Consider the following 21,862-nt stretch of genomic DNA (forward strand, 5'->3'; position numbering starts at 1 on the left):
GTGGTTTGTGTAACCAAGATTAGGAACCATCAAGAACAATTCAGCCCTCAAGAGAAAGTCTCCCATTCTGAGCTTAACACATCTTGCAAGTGTCATACAGTGGTTTTTTTACTTCCATTCTAGCCCATGATAAACATGATTACTTTTTCGTTTTAAGTATTCCCCAAAGAGTTCTGTAATTAACATCTCCTTTGCATTAAGAAGTGGATTTTAATTACTGTCTTTCTGGTGTATTTGGTCAAGCAGAACGATTGTGTGTCAATATCACTTTGACTTGCCTGAACTTAATAATCCATAGGAAACCAGAAGACAAATTCTTCCAGGGAAGAACGATTTTCCACATCAGCATAACGTTGGGTTCAGGGAAAAGGGGGTCTTGGATTTTAAAGCCCACCTTATTAATAAATAATACCCACATAACAATACCAAACACCTGCACTCAGCTCAAAACCATTTCATCTTTCACAGGTCAATAAAAAAATGCTCAAGTATGTTAAGACTACCTTAAAGACAAATATGCATTTACTTATTAATGGAATTGGTTTAATTAAGCCACGGAATAATTCTGGGGTTTGAGGAAAAAGCACAACTCTGAAAGCGACCTTTACTTGCAAACAAAGGCTGTCCTGTAATCACTGCAGCTTCTCCCATTGCTTGGTTGTTTGTGGGGTTTTTAAAATGGGATTTATCTTCTAAAATGACCTTAATTAACAAATTGATATGATTCCCTCTATCACTGAACTACACAGAGACTCCCTGGTCTCCAAAGAGTCTCCAGCTTCCCTGGAGAGGCACTCCAGCCTTCCTGCACTGAGCCCATTGTCTCTGCTACTCACAATTCACAGCAACTTGGAGATAAGGCAGGAGTGGTGTGAAAGAAACAACAGATAAATCAGCCTTTGCAGCTGATAGCACTCAAATGCTCTTTTACCTTCAAGAATTCAAACAGGAAATAAAAGAAAACATTCTAGAAAGACTGAAGTTTCCCTAGTTACAGCATCAGGCCAGAGACCTGTTAGGTTGGGATCCAAATCCTTGGGATTGTCTTTCTTGAGGATAATAGAGACACCCAAAACACCCCCCCAGCCCAAACATACAGAAAAAAAAAGGTCAAAAAAATGTAAACAATTTCTAGGAGCTGCTTATGTTACTCTGGTTTGTACCATCACCTACGTGTGGATGTTCTCGATTCTCTGAGGCTCTGAAATCCTGTCTCAGCTCTCCTGAACCAAATGGCAGAGCAGAAACAAGAGCCATGAGCAGCAGGAAAATCTTTGACTTGTTTATCACTATAATCTCTTCCAGTGCCCCAGAAACCTAAAGGTCTTTGTAAAATTAAAGATTGAGCTGCACAGTCCCTGGGTTTTCCAAGGGAAGCACTCTCTCCCGGCTATTGACCTTCTTTTTTCCCCCCTCAACGACAAGCTTCTCTAAGTTTCTCCAATATAGATCCAGGCCCCTGTGAGAACAAAATACACTGGTTTGAGTTTTCCTTTGCTGTGGCTTTTCAAATAAACCCCAGGAAACCTTTGAAAGGGGGATGGCAGCTTTTTGTTTGCCCTGCCTGTCTCCAGTGCAGACTGGGGCAGATCAATCCCATTGCTGGGATAAGATCAGTCTTGCCCCGGAAGCAACAAGGTGTCCAAGGAAATAGAGCATAGCAGAGGATGTCAAGAGAGAACGCATCAAGACCTAAAAGCAGCACAATGGGGATTATAAACCTTGAGGAAGAATGGGGAGGAAGATTCTCAGCCAGGTTTCAGAGGTACCAAATTCTGCCAAGAGCTCTGGGAAGGCACAGCACAAGCTGCTTCATCCCAGGACATCACCATGCTCCTGCACTGAACGCAGTGGGGAAAAATGCAAGGAGTCAGTGAATAACTCTATCCCAGCTTGAAGGAAGTTAAACCAAGACTGAGACCATTTTTCTGAGGATTTGCAGTCTGGGTTTGGGGCACTCTGGAGAACCACATTGCAGCCAGCTGAGCTCATGCTGCCCTCAAGCCTCGATTCGGCACAAAAGGGTCAGTACACACTCGACCTTAATAAACTCCTATTTCTGCCAATGAGCCATTTCTCCCACTCCATCAACCTACTGATTACTCAGCTCGATAACAGCATCTGATTCTGGGCAGAAGAGGTGTATTTGGTGCAGGGGGTTCTTCCCCTTTCCACACACTGATGTACATGGGCATGGACACAGCACTGTCTCCATCTGTGCTAATACTGGCCCAAGGAGTTGACACTAAAGCCAGACAAGTCTGTCTGCCTGCTCGGTAACAGGAACAGGTAAACCTCACTCATTCCCACTAGGTTTGGGTTTACTTCCCCCTAGATCTGCTCTGGAGAGGAGTGGCAGGGAGCAAGCCATGCCAAAACATGACACAGGGCCCTGGCCCAGACAACATCTGCATGAGCTGCAGATACAGAGTCATTTCTCATGTTCTGGAAGCTCCACAACTCCCTTCCTCAGCCCTGCCAGCTCACAGGCAGTCGGGTTTAGCCCTCCTGGGCGCATCCCAGCTCACAGGCAGTCAGGTTTAGTTCAGCAATGCAGCACTGCTGACTATATCACTACCATAATCCCCAGATCCTGTCCTTGGAAGCTGCTGTAAGGCTTGTTCCTTTCCATTTCATGTTAGACTAGCTAATTATTCCTGCCTAACTGTATTAAATTGCACTTGGCTCCTCCAAATTTTTCGACCTTCCAAGAAAAAGTTTACCACTCTCACCTAAGTGGTGTGAAAATGTAAAAAATGCAGTCTACTCCATCAACCAGGATGGGAGGGAAAGGCAGCAGATACAAGTCTACCTAGAACATACCACTGCAAAATCCCCACAAAGCAGCCCCCAACATCAACACCAGGACCTGGAGCTGCTGGAGCAAGTCCAGAGGAGGCCACAGAGCTGCTCCAAGGGCTGGAACCCCTCTGCTCTGGAGCCAGGCTGGGAGAGCTGGGGGTGTTCACCTGGAGAGGAGAAGCTCCAGGGAGACCTCAGAGCCCCTTCCAGGGCCAAAAGGGGCTCTAGGTGAGCTGGAGAGGGACTGGGGACAAGGGATGGAGGGACAGGACAAGGGGAAATGGCTTCCCACTGCCAGATGGCAGGGATAGATGGGATATTGGGAAGGAATTATTCCCAGTGAGGGTGGGGAGGCCCTGGCACAGGGTGCCCAAATTAGCTGTGGCTGTCCCTGAATCCCTGGCAGTGTCCAAGGCCAGGCTGGACAGGGCTTGGAACACCCTGGGATAGTGGAAGGTGTCCCTGCCCATGACAAGGGGGTGGAATGGGCTGAGTTTTAAGGTCCCTTCCAACCCAAACCATTCCAGGATTCTGTGATTCTCAGTTAGGGAAGTAAGAGTTTGTTCAACTCACCCAGTTTGCCCAGGAAGTGATGCCCAGTTGACTACTTTTATACATTCCTACCCCTTACTATTAAAAATACTCTGAGGTGTTCTAGTCCTCCTTGTAGCTCCTCTCTCCTCAAACTCTCACAATTAACCATCAGTTCTGACACTGTTTCAGCCAAGACAAAACCCACTACCCACCACCCGCAGTGATCTGACAGTATTTAACCATGAGGTGCTTCCAGCCTGTCCTACACCATTTTCTGTGCAGAGGGACGTTTTTATAAGGCCTCAGGTGAGCAATGTCTAGAACAGTAAATGCCAAGCAGCTGCACAAGTCAGAAGAAGCTTCTCTTCATTATCCAGCTCATTTCTGGAAGACACAAGCACTCCAATATCCACCTTAAATCACTGAAATGTGTCCATTAAAAACTGCCTGCCACAAGCTCCTCAGCAATTACAGCAGTTGGGAAAATAACTCCAGACAAAACCACTCTGATCTCAGTCCTACTGACTCCACACAAATCACCTCTAACTGGTGCACGACAACATGTCCTGAGATTTTACCACCAGTGCCCCAGATGTGACTTGGATTCAGTGCTGCCACCAGAACTGTTCAGTTGTGATGCTCTCCTGAGGACAAGCATCAGCTACATCCCAAGCAATGGACTCCAACACCACATTTCACACCATTTTGGAAAGAAACTGCATTGCATTTCACAAGGACCAAAAGCAACATATCCAGAAGGAAAATGTGAAGCACAGGTGTAATTTCAGAATTCCTTTTTCCAAACAGGATGATAATTTAAAGGCAGCCAAACACATCTTCCATCACAGTTAGCTGAGCTGAGGCTAGCAGTACACCAGGCTTTTGGTTTGGAAGGAGCCAACCCAGGCTTTGTTGAAGAAATATCGCTGACTGTTCCGAGCTGAGGAACGACATGGCACCAGGGTGTGATAGCTGTCCTTCTACGTTAGAGGCAAGGCAATGGAAGGGTATGGATATGACACCCTTCAAACCTGACGTGGAAAACAGAAGCACCTGACAAATCCTGATCAGACTGGCAGGAACTGTTCTAAAGCCCCATCTCATGTACAGCGAGTCAACGATAAAAGCTCCAAGCTCTCTGGCTGCAGGATTGCACTTTTTAAAGCTATTCCCCAGAATTTAATTAACGTTCCCAATGGCCCCTGTAATCCTAAAGACAGTGTCATGCCCTTCCTAACCCACATCATTACAAAAAGCTGCCTCAATAATCAGCCAGACGTAGTTTAAGTGAAGATGTTCCCCACGCCATTCCCTGCAGGCTGCCAGCAGGGAACTTGTTCTGTGGTTTTGTTCACATATTCATAGCTAAGGAGCATGTTATCTATGTGGGCAAATTGCTGCATGTGGTAAGCTCTAAATAAATGTAAATATTACCAGCTTGGTAATTTATCTTCTGTGACAACATCGGAAGATTCTGCACTCCCCAATAAGTAACATTCACCAATGATATTACAATGTACCAATGTTTAGACAAAGATGTATTTTCTGCTTAATATTACATTTTTCCCTTATAGGTAATAGAGATTATAGACCACCCGACCAAATTAAACTCTGACAGCAATTTACACCAGCCAAGCATCTTTAGATTTTACCTTCATAGGGCACTTCCAAAGCCCAACTATACACAGGGTGCTTGGCAAGTTCACCACACTCAAAAACCAAGGTCACATTTCTTAACTGCGTTCTCAAAATGCCACTTCAGCTCCTGCTTCACAAAGACTACGCAATCCACAAATTATATGAGACAAAAATTATCACGCACTTACGCATCAAGAAAAACAGGAAGAAGTGTAAGAGCTACCCGCAACTGTAGAGGTAGAGTATAAATCCTGCTGGTACTTCCCTAATTCTAGCAGTGGGCTGACAGTGGAACCTGGCAGAGCAAGTGATGTAACATCAGAAGGTAAGTAAAGCCTTGTTTAAACCTAGACTTTCACAGACTTAGTAGATTCCTCTCTCCTTCAACTAAAGAGATTTCCTCCTCTGATGATTTAACACACTGTGACAAAGATATCCATGAGGAAGAGTAACTCCTCTTCACACCAGCATGGCTGGGAACTGTGGGCTGAGAATTGTGCATGGGGAATGCTGTGGTGCCTCAGATTCCTCCCTGCCCACAAGGGAGGGGGCTGCTCTGAGATCCCCAAGGGAGAGAGATCCTTTCAGGATATAGGATGATGTGTGGAAGAAATCCTTCCCTGTGAGGTAGGCAGGCCCTGGCACAGGGTGCCCAGAGAAGCTGTGGCTGCCCCTGGATCCCTGGATGTGTCCCAGGCCAGGTTGGACAGGGCTTGGAGCTCCCTGGGACAGTGGAAGGTGACCCTGCCCATGGAAGGGGTGGCACTGAATGGGCTTTAAGGTCCCTTCCAACCCAAACCATTCCAGGATTCTGTGATGTTACTGAGTTGAGAAGATTTTTCACACCATGTACCAACAAGAACACAAAAATCAAGACAGTCACCATAATTACAGTAATTATTGTAACAAAGAAAGAGATATGTTTCAAGACTTTGCCCTAGTTACTTGGGAGTATCCCTGCCTTCCAGACAGCACAGTCAATAAACACAGAACCAGTCATGCAAAGTAAACCATATTTTGCAATGATGCCTTTAGAGCTTTGTTTATATTTCCTGTTACTTTTCATTTGTTAAATAAAAAATTCTTCTTGGCTTAACCTTAACTGACCTTCTTGATGGACCTCAAGCACAAAATTATATTTTAAAAAATTAGCCCGTTAAAAATGTGTGCAGGAATAGAATGAAGAAGTCTCCAAATAGCATGGTGTGTCTGCAGTAAATCACTGCAAGGAAGCATCCCTGCATCTACTCCAACCACTCCCTCTGTAAGCAATACCATCACCTCATATATTATTAAATAATGGCAAGAAAAACATGATAATGATCAGCAGCCAAATCCAAACACAGATTGTAATCTCCAAGATCAGATGTCTGTGGAGATGCATTTATCTAGTGTTCAGTTCCACCGCCTTCAAACACCTCGAGGGAGTCGGGCATTTTTACCTGCATTTGGAACATGTGGAATGATTTTATTCTTCACAGTTAATTGTCCCAGGTGCTGTGCCATGGCTCCCTTCAGCAGCTGCTCGCAAGCACTGTCAGGTCATAACCCCTCTGTCCCTTTACTGTGGGGCTGCAGTTCCATTCAGCTTGGAAAACTGCAGGAGCAAAGATGGTACCAACTCCTCTTCCTCTAAAGCAGGACTCCCTGGAACCATTTCTGGTACCTTTGTGCAACTTACCCCAAAACAGTCTCCACCAAGGAGATGCCCCTCATGTCCAGTCCACATTCCCACTCTTTAACAGTTTCCTTCTCACAAAGATTTATTCACCTGCCTTAAATCCACACTTTAAAAAAAAGTAAAATAAAAAGCTGCCTACCAGCTGAGCTTCAAAAACAACTTCTGGTGCACTTTTTGTTCCTCCTGATGTGCCAGGAAAAAAAATCCTTTTTAAGCACTAAGCCCAAAAATGTGGATATCTTTCAGGTTGTTAAAAAATATCCTTGGGTTTTACAGAACTCGCACGCAGAAGCTGAGCCCCACAAACCTCTCACCTTGTGTAAGAAACATCCTTTCAAAGACATTTTGCTTTTATTAATCAAAAGAAACACAACTCAGACCATCTAATACCATATATTTGAATTCAGCCAATGAAGGAACCTCTCTGAAGGTTCTAACTGCAAAATTCCTTCTTGTAACCATTTCAGAGGGAGAGCTTAAAGGATTTTACCCAGCTTTTCCTTTTTTTTTGTGGAATTACCAAAGTAATTTCTCCCATTTCAAGCAACTATCAGTTTTTATTATCAGCAAGGCTTCCTGTGAAAAGCACCTCGGTCCCAGGGGACCAGAGCTCCATTATTTATTTAATTTTTCATTCTTCCAGGGACCACTTTCATTACTTTCTCCACCTGGGCTGAGAAACATCCCTCCAGCATTTCTCCACAGGTTTACTAGAGGGCACTGTAAAGACACAACTACAAAAGGAAGAAAATGCATTTCTGTTCCTCTCAGTGAACAATAGTACTTTGACTTTTCCCTAGAAATAGCTCCCAGATGTTGGCTCCTGACAATGCTGCAGTTGTTACAGCAGGTGAAGAGGAATTTCCATTTTTTTCCTGGAGTAAAGGATTTCCTCTCCCAGAGTTCCAATCTTCTGAGTACTCAAGCACCTGATTTACCTCTTCAAAGATGTGAGAGAGAGTGGCTTTCCAAGGGTTAAGGACAAACAGAAAACCCACTTGTAAGGCTCAAAAAACACATTGCACGCAATGCAAGGAGGTTCCTCATCCTGCCCCACTTCCCCTGGTCTGGGCTCCACTGAAACCACCCTGCTCAGACCCGAGGAACTGGTTCCCCAGACCCTCCCAGGGTCAGACAAGACCTTAAGCTCCCTATGGAGATTCCCTGATGGTTTGCAAACCAAGCCCAGATAATCAGGGAGAAGATTCCTTGCTTCAGACAGGGTGGGGTTTTTTGCCAGACTTGTACTTCAAAAATGCTTTAGAATATAAATACAGAAAAAAATCCCCGCACATCACAAGAGAATTATTTGCTGAGACCAAGTACTTAAATATTTCCCAAGTGTAAACATGCTGCAGCATCCAAGAACTATGCATCAAGGGGAAAGCAGTTTTACCACTTCTCAGATGCCAACGAGGTTATGGGGCACTCAACAGAACTAATTCAGCTAAAGATGCTCTTGCCTCTTAAGGCAAGCCTTGCACTCAGTGAATGATTTCCCTTCCCCAGGCCACCTCTTCAATCCAGGGCTCCAGGGGGACCACAGAGATGCCAAGAGATGCTCACAGGTGTGATGCTGTTGTCAACTCAGGGGGGCTCCAGTCACAGCAATGGTCAGAAAAGCCACACAGGAATATTGGGAGGAAAAGAAAAAAAAAAACTTGGTTTCTATGGGAAGCTTAAAGGGAAAAAAAAAAGGAGAACATGAAAAAAAGATACAAGGAAGAACCAAAAGGAAAGTTGCTGAACATCATTTCCAGTGTCTTTCTAAAGACAGAGACCTTTGTCCTACTTCATGAAAGAGGAAAAAACTTCTTAACAAACACCTTTAATGTCAGATCAAGCAAGGAATATCTGAGAGGAGCTGGAAACAGGAGAACAGCAGCACTGGATCAGAGCAGAAAGAATCCCTTTAACTCAGAGTTGTGTGACAGCAGCCGAGAGCAGATGCTGGGGAGCACCCAAGGGCAGAACCAACACCAGCAAAGCTCCCCACAGGCAGCTCCAGCACCTCCCACTCACAGCCCATGGACAGCAGGGTTTGTTCCTCTGTCCTGGAGGAAAAGCACAACCAGTAACCTCTGCCAGCACCTCGGAGCTGCCTTGGGGGCACAGAGGGAAAACAAACACAAGCTCAGCATTTGATTTGAGGGTCCCTAATTTAGGGGACTGGTGCAGAAAGATCAGGATAATCAGTTAATTCTGTACATTCAGTTCATCTAATTGTACAGCCCTTCCTTCTCTGGTTTCCTACCAACCACTTCCCAGTCACACCATTGATCCACAATATATAAAAATATAATAACCTTAGCAATGTGTTAATGAGGATTTTATTGATCTTTCAAGGCAGTAGTGAAAAAACAGGAATTGTAAGAAAGGTGGAAAAGATGCACATACACACTACCATAAGGATGCTACAATGTTACCAGCAATCTCATTTTAAGAACATATTCACAGTAGTTTTCTATCCCATGAAACTCAACTTTTGTTGCAGAATTCATTAGGTGCTGTTGTGGTTTAACCCTGGGGTAAATCAGGTGCAATAAAACCTGCCCCTCACAAATTTACCTCGTAACACTGCTGTAAAAGTGAGCTGGCCAACTAGAGAGCTGGAAATTGAAGAGTTTTTTAGCAGAAAGGGATAGAGTGGGATTGCAGGCACATCATCAGTCCCTGGAAAAGAGGGGTGCAGCAGGTGCCTTCAGTGGCACAGAACACTGGGGCAGATTTTAGTCACACCAGCACCAAAGTAACACCTTGGGGAACCTGAGGAAATGAGAGAGAGCCAGGAGTATCCCCAGTTTTCTTGGATTTCCACTGAGCATAAGGGTTTGTGTTTGAGAAGCCCAGACTAAAAGCTGTAAAGGGCAAAGCTAAAGCCTTCAGAGATGCTCCACTCTGGTCAGTGACCACAGCACAGCATCGGGACCATTTAAAAATTACAAAACCTATCAAAATATCAACCAAACATCTTACTAGTATTATCAATAAATGAGCAATCTAAAAGAAATAATATATAACATGGCTTACAAAACCAGTATGTTACTGCAACAGTATTCAGGAAGATTCAGCAGATCCAGAACTGGTAAAAATGTATATAATATTTGCAGATGCAGAAATTTAATTTTGATAGCCAGATCAGCTCCAATATGCAAATGAGAAACGCTTTTTCTTTGCTTCTTTTTCTGACTTGCACAGTTATGGCATCCCAGACTGATGCCCACCAGGAAAGCACTTTAAGCAGGAACTCGAACTCATGTTGTGGAGTCAACAGCTCCTTCAAGTTACTCATTCTTTACCCTGAGCAGTGGATGAAACTCTCCATTTGTGCCATCTCCACAACAAACCGTGGTTCGTTTGTTTTTCTCATCCTCTCAGCTGTGAACTCTGCATATCGATCCTAAAACGTTTAATGCCTTTTACACGCTTTGGCTGCTCCCAATCGCCAACGCCATGGGCTCTGCCTGGCCCAGCACTCCCTCCCAGAGGGAGTATCTGCAAATCTTCCTGATCCTTCATCATGAAATGCACAAAAATGATCTGGAATAAAAACTAAAATATCCCCAAGTCTTATTTACCGCAACTTAATTATTTCAAGTGCAGTGAACATACGTGGAGTAGAGCAAATTACTGGATTTTTGTTTATTATTTTCTATACAGGAAATCAAGCAGCTATACTTCAGGAAGGCAACTGCAGCCTATTAACAGCGTATTTGTATTCTAAACAGATCTATAAAAAAAAATCTAATTGCAGTAATCCTTTATTGTAACTTTGCAGCCATGTTATTTTCCCCAACTGACATTTTTCCATAACAGATTCCTACTAAGCTGTAAATGCTTATAAGCCTCAAAAGCCAAGAAAAGCTACAAGAAAAAGAACCAAATGCCTCAATTTAACTTCTGGATTCTCAGTGTCTCCTTGTTTCCCAGGGAAGTGGGTGGTACTCACTTATCTCCCCCTCCCTGGTGGGGAAAGGGGCGAGGGGAAGCCCCAGGATAAACCATCCCAAAGCACTGGAGTTGTCTGTCTGACTCGGACCAGTAACACAACCCTGGGCTGTAACTAGAGCGTGTGGAACTGCCGTCCCTGCCCCATTTGATCTCAGTTGAAAGTACAGTAAAATGAAGTGAAAGAGCAGTTTTAAAAGCTTTACACAGATTCTTGTCTCTCCTCAAAGCACATTAATGAAAACACTTCCTGTGGCAGTGTGTGAAGACAGGCAGCACCTTTCATCTCCCCTCTTTACTGCCTTCACCTCCCCGATTCCCAGGCACCACTGGAGCTTTGATTGGTGCAGCTTTTGTCAGAATGAAAGAAAAAGCTCAACTGTAGCTTTGCAAATATATTAGCAAAAACATTTGCAAGTATTAGCTTGGCAAATGTTTTATAGATGTGAGAGAAAAAACACAGATTTATCTGTTCATTTATAACATAGATTATTTCAAAGTGGAAAAGCATGTTTCAAAAGAACTTACATAAGAGTGGAAGTACAATTACGGCATGTATTAACTGAATTATCATATAGATATGGGTCTTACTGGATGCACAGTTCTGGATATGCTGTTTCCCTCAGCCTCTGCTCCAGCTAATCCTGGCTGTGCTATGGATTGGCATGCACTGACAGCTACCTGGGTGGGTATTGGACAGGTTCCTCTGCAAGGTTTGGCTCTGCTTAACACAAAGCAGAACCTTTCAGCTGAAATAATAATATCAAAACAGGCCCCAGACCTGCACTCTGTACATCACGTCGGAGAACAGCACTCCGTTCACACCACTTCATTCCCAAGCTGTTAAACAAACAGACAGACCTGATGAAATATTAATTTGACTAATTATGGCAACAGAACTGCAGAAGGAAGTAACAACTCCACAGAAACAGAGCAGTACCTGTTGGCAGCAGTGCCAACTGCCCGAGTCCCAGACGTGCGGCAGATGGCTCCCAAGGCCTGGGCACACCGTGTGGTACCAGCCTTGGCTCGGGCTCTCTCTGGTTGGAAGATGCAAAGCTCAACTGCGTAGGGTGAATGGAGCTTTTAGGGAAAGACAGCACATAAAGCATCTACCACTCAAAAGTTCTTCCAACTCATAGACTGCAATCAAATCTAAAGTGTTTTCAGAAGACATTGACCTTTATACAATATAAAGCTCTTCAACCTGCTTGGACAGTGGACGCAAACTACCTGGCAACCCACTGCCCAAAAGAAAAATTTTGGATGATAATACTTCATAAAACTTCATTTGAATGCAGTTCTTTGCATGGAAGAGTCTTCTGGAGCTCGTCTAGCTCAGCCACCTGCTCCAAGCAGGTCTGTTTAAATCAGGTTGCTCAGGGATCTGGCCAGCCAAGCTTTAAGCTTCTCCAAGGAAAAATTTTACAACAATACGCGGGAGTAAGCAAGAAGTGTGTGAGCGTCCAAAGCAGGAAAGCATGGTGATAGATACACCCCCGAACTGGTTTTCCATCATTATCTTCCTGACATAGCATAACCGTGAGCTTTGGTTAAACATCTACAAATTAAGAAGTTCCAAAGCCACAGAAAGCAGCACAAAGCCACAATTATGGCAACATTAGCAAAGATCTTTTTTGAGGAAACCAGCAGTAAAAGGTACACAAACTGCCTGAGCCGTCTGTCACCACACTTAGTAACAAGGAGGACACAACACCCCCACACACTGCAAAAATCACACCTTTCAGGTGTTCAGAGGGGCAAGGGAAAGACAGCTCTCATCCCCACTCAAACTGCCCAGGCAGGTCATCCCAGGGGAGGGTTTGCAACTCCTATGTGGACAATCATCAGCTCTTGGAGGAGCCGAGGGGCTGTGACACCCTCACACAACCTGAACCCAGTCCCTGCACTGTGGAGCTGGCTGGCATTGCAATGATGGGTTTGTTTGTACCACTAACCATGTAATCTGGGCTGCTGTGACACCCAGGGCGCAGCACACGAGTCCACACAAGACAGACGGAGCCATGGCCTGAAGCTTGACACCAACTCTTCACTGCTGTGACGTCCCTTAGTGTACCCAAATGCCTCTTCCCGTCAGCTCCCGACTCCAGTCCAGCTCCAAATGGCACAGGCTGATCCCAACCCTCAGCTGCAGATCTGGGGAGAACTGCTACAATTTCTGATGTGACTGCTCTGTCCCAGGTCAGCACAGTCATCACCACCAGCACAGAACAAGAACCTAAACACCAAAGCAAACACTGACAACTTTGGTTCATTCCCTTTAAATCCAACCTCCCCCATACTGCCAGGGCTGCCTTTTTCCTCCATTTGAGGTCCCTGGCAGCGTCAATGTGATGGTTTTGGCACATCCTTCCCATTTGCATCATGGTCAGTGCCTGCCACAACAAGCTTTCTATTTTAAATACTGCACATCGATAGGGCCGCATTAAAATAAAAAGCATTTCCACAGTTCCAGAAGATGTTACGATGCAGCTTTTCCCAGGTTCTGTCAGAACTCCTGCTGTAATTTGTCCCAGTCCCCAAGCACCACCTTTCAGAGAAAGCCACAAAGGCTGGGAGCTGCAGGGCAGAGCCACCACTGACCACCACCAGACACCATTAGAGAGCTAAAAATTCCTTTGGTCTCGTTTTCCCTGTCCGTGCCGAGGGTTTATGTAAATAGCCTGCACAGCCTTCTCCTGAGAAACTCTCCCAACCCAAACCTACCTAAATCACGGCATAATCAGATAATTAGATTGCGGTCCCTCTAAGTCTGCTATTAGCACTTCCAAGCTATGTTTAAGGGGATAAAAAAGCTTTATTTCAAGTAATTCACAGCACATGATGACTATCACAAAGGGGAAGCTCCATTTTCTAGCAGAGTAATTTACACTTTCTAAACAAAAAAATTCCAAGAGAAAAATTGTCATATAATGTGTGGTGGGGTTTTTAATGTCTGATTTTTCTTGGTGGGGTTTTTTGTTTGCTTTAGGAACTACAAGCAGAAAACAGAGCTATTGAAGCAGCTCCTTTCAGCTGTAGGACGGGTGAAATGCAGCTTTCCAGGAGAACCAAGCACTCGTGTCACCATCAACCATGAAAAAGCCCCAGACAAGAGCATGTAAAATCATTGTATCGGCTCTGTAACAGAAACATCCATGCTACAGATGGGATTATGAGTGGAGGGGGAAAACCGAGGTCAGGAACTGGTCACAAGTAGCAGCATCTGGGAGGTGATGCACTTGAGCAGCACATTCTGCAAATACAAACAAAACCTGAGCATGTTCACTTTTTTTTTTTTTTTAAATAAAAACCTGTTAGGTTGGAGTAAAACATCGTTTTTCTTGGATTTTCTGGCTTTGTCTCAATACCAGGCACTACTGAGATTCTTCTTGCCTTGCTGCACTATTACCTTGCTTGCACATCAGAGGGAATATAAATCACAGAATATTAAGCAAAGTAAGATGCTTTGCCTTTATTTCATTAGGGTTTCTCTGCAGCACAGATTTCTTACAGCCAATATTAAAATGTAATTACTTTGTCTCCCAAAGTTTTCAAATACATGACTTGCATGTATAAAAGTTGTTTTTATCTTTGTAAACATGAAGTATGAGAGGGAGAGAGAAATTATTCACATTTTTCTGCTTTTCTGCTTAGCAGTTTCAGTTCTAGCAGCACCTCCTCCCCAGCCACAGCAATGCATTCAGGGCTTCATCCCTGCTTGGGCTGAGGTTGAGGAGGAGACTGTGAAATATTTGTCACAGGAGCTTTTTCCAATAATATAAATGAAAGAACCACAACCAGGACAGGCAGATGGGCCAGAGCTCAGTGAGGCACAGGCTGAAGTGTGTCAGGAATCTTATGAAATGAGACATTATGTAACAATATTAAATCTGGGCCCCCAGAGCTGGGTCACCTGCATCTCCCCAGCTGCACACGATGCAGGCAGCCCAAGCCAAGCATTTAAACACCTTACACTGAGTTATATACAAATTTATTTTTATATACTCTTATATATAAAAGCATGCACACCAGCACAGCTGTACAAGATGATTTCTAAAGCAAAAATTAAGCTCGACCTATCAAGAGGGCAGCTGATAAACCCACAGGCTTTGAAAAAGCATAGACAAGACCATATGAGACTTAACCAGTAATAGTATTAGATCCACCTCAGCATCCGAATTAATTTTGCTGCTCCAGCAGCCCGAGTGCTCCTCATGAACCTGTTCAGTGAGGTGGGAGCTGAGCTGGCCAAGGGATTCTTGGTACAAAGCACCACTTCTGACATGTTTGCAGCCCCTGGCGTTCATTCATCTCCCCAGTTAACTGTTAACGGACACAAAGGTAACTCTGGATACCAGTGCCACCTCTTTTAAACTGAGAATCTAGGTGAGCTATTTCTACCACAAGTTACGTAATCAGAGATCTGAGAACAATAATTATCTAGAGATACTGCGAATCTGGGTCTACGCTGCAGGACTACACAGACTACAGAAGGACACTGTAATGAGGGCTCTGTCTGGAACACGTGAGTGAGAAGAGCAAGATCCCACAAGCACAAGGCACAACGAGCTGTCCCAAGTTCTTTCGGCACCAAACCCAAGTGTCTGAAGGGCTGGGGACTGCAAACCACCCCACCAAACAAAAGGCAAACAGATGCCACACTCATGTCCAAGCACCAAGTTGAGAACATTGCAAGAGCAGCTCATTACGTTTGCAGAACTTGCTTTTAGTTCACAGGGAAAAAAATCATGGTCAAAACTTACTATTAGACTAAAGGTGTCTTTGATATCTCATCGATTAAATTAAATATCATTAATTTTGCATGCAACTCATAGATCATTCTCTAAATGCTATGCCAAAAATCTAATTGAGTCTTCATTAAGTGATCAGATGGGAAATGGGAGCTCTTCCCCCACTACACAATTCAAGGTTAAACTGCAGCTCGCCAAGGACTGTTAAGAACTACCTCAGACCCTCACTTTCAGTCACCACACAAAAGCCCCTCTATTTCATTCACTCCAAATTTCCCGTTAGCCAGCTCCTCCCAGCTTACACCGGTAACCTTGAAAGGAGAAGAGGTGGAGCTACTAAAGAAAGACAAAGGGGCTTAAAAAAGGAGATTATTTCAAGCTACAATTAGAGTATCCTACCAGACTACATTATTTTGAAGCATACATTTAAATTAAATTTGAGCTGCATTTTTAGCCACATGCCTGTCATTACTTTTTTGTGATACCAGTGTCAGGACAAAACAATTCCTATGCTTACCTCCACCACCAAGTGCCACAGCTGAATTTGGACACCCTTCTGTTATTTGTGGGTGCTGGTGGGACAGATCTATGCTCAGGCATTTCACAATTAAAAATGAGATGTTAAAAAGTGGTAATTTAATACACAAAGACACTTCTGGTATGAAATAGCAAAGCAGAAGAGGCAACAGGGCTTATCTCTGTGAGAAGGATGTGCTACTACTCCCAAAATCTGGAAGATAACGTTAGACCGTGACTGCAACCAGAATTAACCTTTGCAACCCCCAGGATGGAAAAAGCCTTTGGCTAATGCCAGGTAGCCAAGCAGGACTGCCCAGGGATGAGAGAGGTCAGGCAGGAATCCAGGCAGGCTCCCAGCTGGCAGGGGGGCAAGTGCAGGGACCAGTGAACAAGAGCGACAGGGAACAGCACTGCGGGTTGGGAAAGGCTTTGGAAAATCCCTCCAGTGCTTTGGTTGAACAGGAGCACTACTCTGGGACAGGGATCTCTCCCACATGGCCTTTCCTGGAGGGTCAGAGCATGCCTTTTTGACTTCATTACTTCAAGAAATGGACACTGCCCTTTGTCTTCACAGCTAACTTGGTTCAATCTTCCGAAGTACAGCCCTGGAGCTCTGTGCCCATTCCAAACTCCAATCTCTTTTGTGTTACGTTACAGGAGAAGGAACACTAATACAATCTAAGATATAAATGTTTGCCTCTTCACTCCAGGGCTGCACATTCAAATTCAGTACTCAGCATCCTGCCCTGTAATTCTGCCTCAGTCTTTTTATTAGATTATTTTTTCAGCATAACTGGTACGGGCATAAATACTATTTTTTTTTCTATGAGAAGTATTTTGTCCAGGTAGTATTTTGAGTCTCCCCAAATCATTGATCCATTATTGAGCCAAGCTGAAAACACACTATCAATTGTCACTGAACTATTGATCACACAAGGTCAACCCTAGCAAGATGTGTGGAGTACCAGGAATCTACAAGCAAGCAGCTGGAATGAGCCATGGTATTTCCGATGCCATACAAGGAAAGGAACTTAGAAAATAATATTTAAACAGCTTGCTGGAGTGCAGGGTACTTGCAGGAGAGCGTCAGCAGACTGGGTACTGATTACAGTGAAAGAATGTGATCCCCGCTTGCAGGAACAAAGGTGATTTTTGAAGCCTGTTCCCTGAGCAGCAGGCAGCCTGCCCCAGCTCCCCAGCCTAAAAATGAAAATAAACTCTGGTTATCTCAGTTAAGGGGAGGTACGAACCGCAGGGAGTCAGGGGAATTTAAATATTAAGGATAGGTGTCAAATCCCCACATCTGATGTGCCAGTAAGGCATTGCCATTTGCTATGGCAAGAGAGGAGAAAAGAACCATTTTGGTACACACTCGTTCCTTCCCAGGAGTGGCACTGACAGAAATCCAGGGAAGCTTTAATAGACACCAGTGTGATCTCTAAGTACCCTGGACACAGCCCTGGCTCCAAGCTGGGTTGGACACTATTTCAATTACCCACTCGCTCTCTCCAAAAGCTGCTTTTTCACTCGATTTTCTCATTCCCTGAAGCCTCATTTGCAAAATGAAAATAAACCCCAGAACAACTTCCCCTTGTAAAAATCTTGCGAGAGATAACTGGGCCTATTAGTTCCCTTTGAGCTGCTGGGATCTGCCTGGTTTTCTGCTCCACTCCTTTAGAAGAGCCCATTATGAGATTTGTATAGGAAATCAATGCTGAGGAGCTGCAGGTAGCCCTGGCCTCCTTTTGTGTTGCCAGCACATGGGCCCAGCTGAGGCAAAGAGGGCCTGGCTGACAGTGCCCTGGCAATCCCGGCTGCACGGCCCAAACAATGACATCACTCGGCTCCACACGGCATTTGGGCAAGGTAAAAGCCTTGCCATTCCTTTTAACCATTATTGCACAAACCAGAGCTCAAATGTGAGCCTTGTCCTGCCAGCAATGGGGGAATGAAAAGCAAGACGGGCAGAAGAATGGTCTCTCAGTCATGCCACTCCAGCAATAATGTTTTTTCTGACAAAGCTTTCAGCAGTCAGAAATGGGAAAGATTATAGACACAGAGCCTGCAGTTCCATTCAAAAAGATCTTTGTTAGCAGCAGCAATGAAAAGAGGGGAAAAAAGCCCACAAAATTCCTCCACTTAAAGCACAATCTCAAAACATATGCTTACAATCCTGGAAATCTTTGGGAGATTCAGGGTGTTCAACAGCTGCAGCTGAGCTTACAATGAACGCTGCAAATAAATGCTAATGAGATGCTTATAGATCCTGAACAAATTGATTTACTGAGATCTTGTCGAGTGTCTCCTATCAAGGGTTTGTCAGAGTAAACAACCAAATCCTTATAAACAGAAGTGACTCATTCATTACAACTGGAAGAAGAAAGGCATAATAACTCAAGCTATGGTCCAGGAAGATTATAAAAGATGATAAAACAAGCCATACACACATGTTATTTACCAAAAAATAATAAAAATTATGTTTTTGAAAACACGTACAGTTTAGCTCACCAGACAACTACAGATCAGTTTGCAATGCTGTGAGTACATTAAAAAACACAAGAGCTATCAGCACAAGAAGTAACCATAATAAAACGCACTTGAATAAAGCTTTAGGATAAACCCACATGAAGTAGATGTATAATGAGTTCACACTCATGCTGAAATGTTTACTGCACATTGTTACAGTACAACCTGAGTGTGTAACCAGCTCCCTGGAAATCAAATCAGGAGCAAACCCATTCTCTTACAAAAAAATCTTACTGTTCATAAGGTTACATATGATTATGAACAATAAATTATGCAGGAGAAGCAAGGTAAAGCTTCAGCAGCTCTATATTAGAATAAGAAAAAATGTTTCTAGTTCAATTAAGCTGAGATGATTCCATACTATATAACTATCTAGCATGGAGAATTCTATGATTCCTTTCTGGCCAGTCACCTATAAAATATGAACATTTAATGATTCCATAATGGCAGGCAGGGAAGGTGGTAGCACGAATCCCCTGACTGAGCACAGCCAAGGAGTTTCTCTTACAGAACATATGAGCAAAAAAGTTAAATTCTCCAAACAGGGATAAAAACCAAGGGCCACTTTATTAACACTAATGGTCTTTGGGGAGGTTGCCCAAAAAAACTCTTTAGTAGGAAAAGCAAAGAAATGCAAGAAAAATGAATCCCTTCATCTTTTCAGTCTCCACCACTCCACTTAGTGAAATCCTGGCAGCTTTTAAGGGAAATTCAATCCCCCAGTCTCCACCTCCTGCTCAGGCTGGAGCAGCCCCAGCCCCACACCCGTGGCTGTGTCTGGAAGGTGACTTCCAGAAGTTCCTTGTGCAAGGCTAATGTGCTCTCCTGTTTCTACACACTCTGGCCTGCCTGAAGCTCCTCACAGCATCCCTTTCCCACAGGAAGGGCAGGGCTGGGGACGTTTCCTCTGCAGTTGTAACACAGATCTCCAACACCAACATCTCTATTTGTACCTGCACAAAGCAGAACAGCAGTTGACATTCCAAGAGCAGGTTCCCCTAGAAATAAACAAACCCAACTCCTATGAGGTTTGGGATCCTCCACTGGGATCAGGAGAGCATATCCAAAACAAAGCACAAGCCTCCAGACTTCCTATGCTCCTCTCTTTAAGCAACGTAAAGCAATTTCAGCATTTCTCACAGCAACATTAAGAGAAACAGACTCTGGGTTTTCTCCAAAGAGGCCCAAAGCTCCCAAGTGACTGACAAACGCAGGTCTAGTGACTGTAAGGAGTGAAAAGAGATTTACCCTAGGAATTCTCTTGTGGGGAAAATACCAAGTTTCCACTGTTGTGTCTGCAAGAGGATTCTCATCAGGGAAGGTTCTGTTCCTGGTCCATGACATTCCCGCAGAGGTGCAGCACCGGCACTGCTGCTGCAGCCCTCTCCTGTGTGCTGGTGTGTAAGGACAGCCTGCTCCAGACCACGAGCAGCCTGGCCTCCTGCAGAGCAGGAGCAATGGGAAAGAGGGAACTCTTTTCAGACCTGAGCCATTCAGGGACTCAGTGCAAGAATGCCACAAAAATCAGGAAGCTCTTCTCTTCCTTGGAGCACTTCACAAGCCACAAGTGCAACACAACAACACAATGGGCTGTGCCCTCTGTGAGGGATGCTCCTCATTCTGCAAAACGGCTCTTCGTGGGGGGGAAAAGGGTCCTGGAAACTGCCTCCCTAATCCCAACTGTGGGGCTTAAAACACAACAACTCCGTGTTACAGACACAGGGCCACCTGCAACTTCGGAATATTGAGCCTTCACCAGATTGATGACGTTTTATTATTTTTTGGGAGGCTTAAGCTGAAAAACATATAGGAATGGAGGTTATAGAGAGGCATTTCCCAAGACACTCAAATTGACAAACCTAACTATCTTCAGGCAGTGGCTCTCATCATCTCTTGCCAGGCAGGTCTCCCAGAAGTAATCTTACTTTTGAGAAAGGCAAGACTGAGACAGCAAGGAGAGACAGGATAGTGTCAAAACAGGACAAAGTAATTAAATTCTTGACTGGATTCCTGTCTCTCTCAACCTGAAGGCAGTAGTCAAAATTAAAACCAGACTTACTCAGAATTTTGTAAAATGTCAAAGGAAGTCCCAGACCACGTGTTCTAACAAATTTAGAGTGCTCCAGATGAAAACTGACACAGTTCAGAGTAGCACTGCAATGCCACAAAGGAAACAAAATCAGGTCCACAATGTGAAGAGAATGGATTTGGACAGCAAAGGCGGGGAGAGTAAAGTCTGCTGTATGAAATCAAGGTAAACACCCCTACCTACTCTTCTTGGCTGAGTCACTGAGGATGTTCCAGGGCCCAGTAAGACTGGATGGAAACTCAGACACATCCCAATTACTGCTACGAAAGGTCACTGCTTTAAGCACTTTGAAATAATCAATCTTGCCTTTCTAATGCTGGACAACGATCTACTTTCCCCGAGGTGTGAGCAGAAAGAGAAGAGCTTGCAAAGAGACAGCATTTGTACTCCTTGTTGACTATCTCCTCCCTGCAGATACCAACCTAAAATGCCCATGTTTGCTTTATCAGACTTTCCCCTCACTTGCTTCATATCTGGTGGATTTATCTGTCCCTCTTTCATCAGGCTGATGACCCCAAACCAAACAATTTGGTTTGTTGGGGTTGTTTTTTTCATTTAAAAAAAAATACTCTGGGAAAGACAATAAAACAAACAGTTATTAACCAAAGTAAAGGACACTCTTGAAAAGAAGATAAAGCTTAGAGTATTTTCCATTTGAAATTACATTTATAATGATATCTAGCGAGTTCAACTGGTTTATATAATTCAAATAGTATTTTACAAAATGGGGTTAAGCTGTGCAATTTCAAAAAATGAAAGAACATAACATAAAATGAAAGATTAGGAGATATCAGCAACAAGCTTTCCATGGTAGGAGTTTCAATAATGGTGTTTTGGATACTTCCATCCTCTGCAGAACAGTGATGGGATTTTAACTGTGTACAGAAGGGAACTGCCAGATGTGGATTAAGCATACCACGACACACTCAAAGGAAAGTGATTTCCCAACTCCTAGGTGCAAACTGAAGGCTACTGCGAGCTGCTAGTTTTCCCCAGATGCCAGTCTGCCTTCAAAAGAGTCTCACTGAAAAAAAGGTAAAGCTATTATTTAACCAATTTTAACAAAAAATCAACTCAACAAGTGTTCTTAAGCCACCTGCAAAGATGGGTGTCACCAAAACAAACAACATTAATCATCCAGGAAATAAGTGTTCTTGAACTTGAGAATTTTGTAAAATAAAGTAGCTCTGTAATGCTGCTGTTGACAAGTTAATCCAGTGTCAGCTAGGAAGACATTACTGCAAGTCACACATTTCCAGCTATTTCCAAGGTCAAGCCTGCCTTTTCCAGGAGCAAATCTCCTCTCCAAATTCAGCTAAATGTGTCCCTCAAAGATGTGCTTGCACTAGGGTCCCCCAAACCAACCCCAAA

General features: G+C 44.0%; 1 protein-coding gene across 6 annotated transcripts in view; it reads right to left on the minus strand.

The window, feature by feature from the left end:
- Positions 1-21,862, minus strand: part of NEO1 (neogenin 1) — a 161,041-nt gene that overhangs the window by 108,167 nt on the left and 31,012 nt on the right. The gene's annotated exons all lie outside the window — the stretch shown is intronic.

The sequence above is a fragment of the Lichenostomus cassidix genome, chromosome 10 (assembly GCF_008360975.1).
Source record: "Lichenostomus cassidix isolate B80296 chromosome 10, HeHo_3.0, whole genome shotgun sequence".
Lineage (NCBI taxonomy): Eukaryota > Metazoa > Chordata > Aves > Passeriformes > Meliphagidae > Lichenostomus > Lichenostomus cassidix.